General features: G+C 35.4%; 1 pseudogene; it reads left to right on the top strand.

Moving 5' to 3' along the window:
• The first annotated feature begins 3,557 nt into the window (after nucleotides 1–3,557).
• LOC149569206 (protein DETOXIFICATION 48-like) lies at nucleotides 3,558–5,952 on the top strand (annotated as a pseudogene).
• Nucleotides 5,953–6,289: the final 337 nt, after the last annotated feature.

Below are 6,289 nucleotides of genomic sequence, written 5' to 3'. Positions count from 1 at the left end.
TTATATGAAAAGTTAAAGTGCACTATGAGGGAAATAGATATATCTCTAACTTATTTTCTAAAATTGCATTCCTAGTTCATCTAATTTTTTGAAGCAAGTAGATCCTTATATTTCAACATAAGACAATTTAGAAAATTAATATATGAAAATGGAATTAATCCAACTCATGTATTTAAATGCTCATAGGCAATGCTAGTGGGATGGATAATTTAGGAAGGAGGAAAATATCTATTACAGTTTAAGTTTTTCTTTAGTCCTAGGGGATTGGTTAGACTAATATGGACAAAAATAACTTAAACCTCTACCTATGTGAATAAGAATCATAGCATTCATGATTTATAGGTAATTATAATTGGTAGAGGAAGCTACAATTTTTTCTCTTAGTTTTTTGAAATTTGAGATATAGTTGATCAATCTATAACAACAAAGAACCAAAAATATAATAGCAAAGGCAACAATAGGGGATACATATTCAAGTTCTCCTAGTTGTTTGAAAAATATATAACAATTTGTGTACATTTATTAATGCTGACTTATATTGACCAAAAGGAAAAATATATAATTGGATTATGGTTATTGATTTCTCAAAAATTTAAAATTTAAAAAAATGGATAAGAAAAATAAATCAATTTAATTGCTAGAAAAAAAGTCAAAAAAAACTTGAAATAGAGAGGTCTTGAAAACCTTGAAACACATCTAGTCAGCTTGTGGATGGTAGCAACCCATAGGCTCGAGCATACGATTTGGCTAACATATTAGATTTATTTTGTCGCATTGAAGTATTGGTAATCCTTGCTTCTACTTGAATATAAACTAAACATGTTAAATTAAAAAAATATCCCACTTCTAATAAATTTGAAAATGATAGATGACAATTAGTTGGACATATTAGTTTTGGGTAGTGCCTTTTCTTTCTGAAGATCTGGAATCTGACCCATGCTTTGCTAGTGTTAGATCTCTGGCCAAACATAGTTATAGAACCATATTTGTATCCTTGAACAAATATTTTAGAAAAAATTGGGCCATAACCTTTCAAACGTTTTAAGGAGACACCTCTCAGTTATAAATAATTCTCTAGATAGTGTAGTTCTTTTTGACATCGTCACAAGTAATCAACTCTATTAAATTCTTGTCACCTCCATTAAAAATGTATTCCCCTTAATAGTGCAACCCCCGCCCCCCCCCGCCCCCCCCCCCCCCCCCCCCCCACCCAACCCCTCTCATTGTTGAAAATCAAAGCACTCTAAATGATTATATAGGGATAATAATTACTAATGCACACAAAAGTATGGTGAAATATTTGGAGAAAGTTCATAAAATAATTAAATGAAAATATGATTAATGAATCCTATAGTTTGACAAAGTTTCATTTCATAAGAAATCAAATCCTTTGTATGAGCTCTAGAAATAACTCACCTCTTTCCATTCCAACTCACTCAAATGCTAACAAGCAAGTCAACAACACCATAAAAATCTCTAGAGATATGTGAGATATATAGTATTTTTCAAAAAATTTAATAATAGAAATAGCTTTCTCTATCCAATTTTCAATCATCCAAATAAGTATTTACTAGATCTCTTAAGGGATTTAATTATATTATTTGAATCACCTTCAATCCAAATAATTTTGCAATTAGAAAAGGTAGGCAATAACAACTTCAGTAAGATGATTAGTTTGATTTTCCAAGAGGATTGTCACCGCTGAAATAAACTCACCCTTATCATCCCTTTAAACTTCCTCCCAACTAGCTAGACCAAGATTTCCCTTAGTCACCCCATCACAATTTATATTGACACAAACAAGGGGATGGAGTTTCCAAACAATGTTATCTCTATGAGATTTGAGTTTCCTAATAGGAATTCAAATATATAATTAAATATTATAGTTATGAGAAACATATAAATCATAGTCAAACAATAAACTTCTAGTGTTAGGCTTAGAAATAGAGACCCCAAAATTACATAAAAATCCTTAATGGCTCTACAAATTTTAGGGGAAACCACATCATCATTAAGATGAGATTCTATGAATACTCAATTATTGTTTTCTTTCCAAACACTCCATGCAAAGTGAGGAATTTAATGAGAGACCAAAAGAAATGAATGTAGGCTTTAAAAGAAGGATAATTCCATCGGACTAAAAGCTTGAGGAAGGGGGAAAAATAAAATCTACACTCTAGAAACCCTAGATATGAGACCAAACATCACTCATACAAGGACAATTTAAAAGAAGATTCTAGGCATCCTTGAAATCCTTGAGACATGTGGGAAACACCTATTAACAAGAGATAGACTTATTTTACACAAATTGTCCAAAGTAAGGACCTTATTTTGGAGAAAGATCTTGAAAAGGTATTACTTCTAGGGACCAACTTATAATTCATAATTCCTTCACAAAAAGGAGTAAGAGGAAGATACAAAAGAGAGATAATCAAGGCAATTAGATAACATCTAGAAGGAGAGATTGTCCAAACCATTTTATTCATTAGAGAATGATGCAAAATACAAACCAAGTTGAGCAAGCATTGAAGATTAGAAAGATGACTACAAATCATTGATAAATCCTTTGAAATGCCATTATGAATATAATCTCCCATAAAAATTTCAAATCTATTTATACAATCTTCCATAAAGGCAATTTATAAAATGGAGAGTTGGACAAGGGCTCATGCCCTAGACATCAATCAGCCCAAAATGAAATCAGTCTTCTTAAACTAACTTCTATTTTATACCTATTGAATGATAATTTTTGAAAGCATTATATGGTTCTAAAGAAAAAGAATCAAAATGAATAAGAGAGAAAAATATTTCTACAAGTAATAACATTTCATAGTTACAAAGACATCCTAGACTAGTTCATATAAGGCTTGCTAGAAGGGGCACAAGTTTTTACTTATAGGGAGATCATACATATGCAAGAGTTATCTGCTCTCAGACAAAATATTCTCATAGAGCTTCACGAGTTTGTGGTTGGTGGTCAATTGAAAATTTTGAAGATATATCATCTAATCAAACAAGACTTCCTCAAGGAAAGTATAAAATATGTGGTTGGATGTTTGTTTGTGATTCTACCTTCACTAGTAACTTAAATATATTTTCAAGTTTTTAAGTATTTTTCAATGATAGTATTTAATTAATGACAAAGAGTAAAAAATTAAATTGAACAATAAATAAATATGAGATTGAGGAGATACATTATTATCTTAATGTATTCTTTATAATATGAGTGTGTGAGAGAGAGAGAGAGAGAGAAACAATGACACCTTATTTGTTGTTTGGTTAGATGATGCATAAAAAAAGAACATTATTACGAGAATAGAAATTATTTTTTCCAACAACAAAAAATAATCAATCAATTAATTTTTGTTTAACAAAATATTAAAATTGTAATCAAAATTTTAATTTAAAAATTAAACTATATAACACTTTATTTATAATTAAATATATATATATATATATATATATATATATATATATATATATATATATAAACGCAGCGTATCCCTCTTTATGTTCTTTTTGACGGAACGGAAAATGGTACTTCACTTCGTCCGAAAATGAATTGCTTGTCGCAAAAGCAAATTGCGCTAGGGCGTAAAACAAACTACGTCGAATGCTCGGGTTTATCAGGTGACACGGTTCTTGGAAAAGCTGTTGTTTGTATGGAGTTAAGTTGTGAAGGTTTTCTTGTAGCTCAGGTATAAGTGGCAGCAGGACATACCGCTCCGCAGAAGAAACAAATCGTTTTAGTCTGTTTCGTTCAAGTTCGATAGGTTGGAAACAAATTAGGACAAAATGATCACTAGGCTCAAACAGACGTTAACAATAACGACATGTTTATGCAACAGAAGAAACGATTGTGCTCGTCTCTTCTGTTCATGTTTTCAGGGATGAAAGCAAAGGAGATTACGTCCATTTCGATCGTCTAGAAATGGTCACATCGAAAAAACAGACATTACTAATAACGACGCAACTTAAACAATGAAATCCCATCTGCCTAAGTATTGTTCTGGGAGACCTCCGTCGTTAGTTGTCTCTGCACAATGAATCCACATTATCGAGCTCGGTGGCCTCTTTTTTTGTTCTTACTCTTCACTAGTACTGAGTAGTTGAAAGCCATTTAACGGTCACTTTGCAAGTCAGATGGCCTGTAAAGAACTTCTCAAAACTGTATGGAAGTCTAAATAGTTACTTATTCCACCACATAGGACTCTAATTTATTCGCGTACTCTTCGGACAAGTATTCAAGTATAATTTTAACAAGTAAACCTGATTTACATTGAATTTACAAGAATGTGTACTTGTGAGTAGCAAGGAGACAAATTTCATGTGCATACGCATAATGCGGAGAATCACATTCAGTCTCTCGTGACCCAGCCTTATTATGACGAGCTTAATCGGTGGCCAGAATTTCCTACGAATTGTATTCAGTTGATTGTCATTCGCCAGCTATAGAGATTGTAGATTGGGTTTCCTTTAATCGACAAGTTATAATTGGTGCAGGTTGTAGAGGAGATGGTGAGGCTTGGCAGAATCTCGGGGCCAGTGGTACTCATGGGACTGCTTCTTCGCTTGAGAGGCATGATAGTCATGCAATGCCTCGGCTACCTTGGAGAGCTCGCGCTTACTGGAGGCTTTGCAAACATAACCCGCTATTCTCTGGCCTCGCTATGGGAATGGAACCCGTCTGCAGCCAGTCTTTTGGAGCTAACCGTAGGCCTCATCTGGGCCACTACCTTCAGAAGACAATTGTCATCCTTCTCTGCGCCTCTCTGCCCATCGGTTTGTTGTGGTTAAACATTGAGTCGATTCTGCTGTTGTGTGGGCAGAACGAGAGCATCACGAGAATGGCAGACAAATACTTTCTTTAATCTTTGCCACGTGGTATGTAGTGGTGTAAATTCCATATGATACATAGTTGTATCTGGTTCTATTGTGTGGGGTGTTGACATAGCGACCATGTTTACAATGAGATCCCTCTCCACCACTAGTACATTCATTTGGTGTGATGGCAAAATCTTCATCCCGCTCACATTCTCAGCAGATGTAGCTCTTCTCCTTCACATTGGCTATCAAGACATTACAAGGATTCCCTGTGGAGTCTGTTGAGAGAATGTCTGAAAGGGTGGACATCGTTCATCAGGCTGGTGATCTCAAGCTGTGAGTTGGCAGACAGCTTAAACATTACACACAAAATTCATTCCTATGTTAAAAGTGTTAAATAATCAAAGTTAACTTATCTTTTCAAGCTTAATTTTAGTGTGCGATGTTTAAGAATGAATGATCATGCGTCAATATACTTAAGTGGTGATGGGACTAATTCATGATTCTTCTCTGCGGATTGCTCTTAAACCCACAGCCATGGTCACCTCGATGGGGATTCTCATCCAGACAACGGTGCTTCTTTACATATTTCCGCCGTCTTTGGGCGTGGGAGTTTCGACGAGAGTGGAAATCAGCTCGGTTCAAATAGGTCGACCAAGGCCCGCACGACCACCATAGTAGCATTGGCTGCTGTTTCCAGCTTCATAGCAACGAGTTTCATAATAACAGTACGCCATGTGTGAGGTAAAATGTTTATACAATATGAGTAGATTCTGTCGCTAGTGTCGACAACACCGTTGATAGTGGGGCTCTGCGGGTTCTCGAACTGGCCGCAAACAACGGAGTGCGAAGTCCTCTTAGGCAGCGCTCCCGCCCATTGCCTTGGTTTTTAGTTTCGTGTACAGATGTGAATTTGTGGGTCTATGGCTTAGCATGCTGGCGGCACAAGTGTTATGCATTATCCTGATGACGGTTGTAATGCTACAGACCAACTGGACTGTAGAGGCGGGTAAAGCCAAATAGCTCACTACTGACACAGGTGAATCATGTCTGCGGCTACAAATTATATGGAAGGAAGAGAAGACAGACTGTTTGTGCCAAACAACCAGATGGACAGATGGACATTGATCAAAGTTTAGAGTAGTGGACTTTCCTTTGTGATTGATGGAGCTGGCTAAGCGGTCGACTAATTTCCCAGCCCTCGGTTATCATGCATCCACTTTCTGTGCCGCTAAAAACTGAAATCTCCAACTTAACACGTCAGTTGGCTGTCAGTTCAGCTCATCCTAAATCTCATCCCATTTTTAGTCCCATTGATCTCCGATCTGTTGCATTTAGCAATTAATTTTAGCATCAAATTTTTACCAATTGATCTTAATAAATATAAACACTTGAACTATTGAAATTTACAGAGATAGAAACTAAAATTTCATTCTCTAGTAGAACTTTTCCCGCGGTGGATCGA

Source organism: Cupressus sempervirens, chromosome 3 (assembly GCF_028749045.1).
Source record: "Cupressus sempervirens isolate cs-2001-9-10 chromosome 3, ASM2874904v1, whole genome shotgun sequence".
NCBI lineage: Eukaryota > Viridiplantae > Streptophyta > Pinopsida > Cupressales > Cupressaceae > Cupressus > Cupressus sempervirens.
This window is presented reverse-complemented; position numbering and strand designations above follow the sequence as displayed.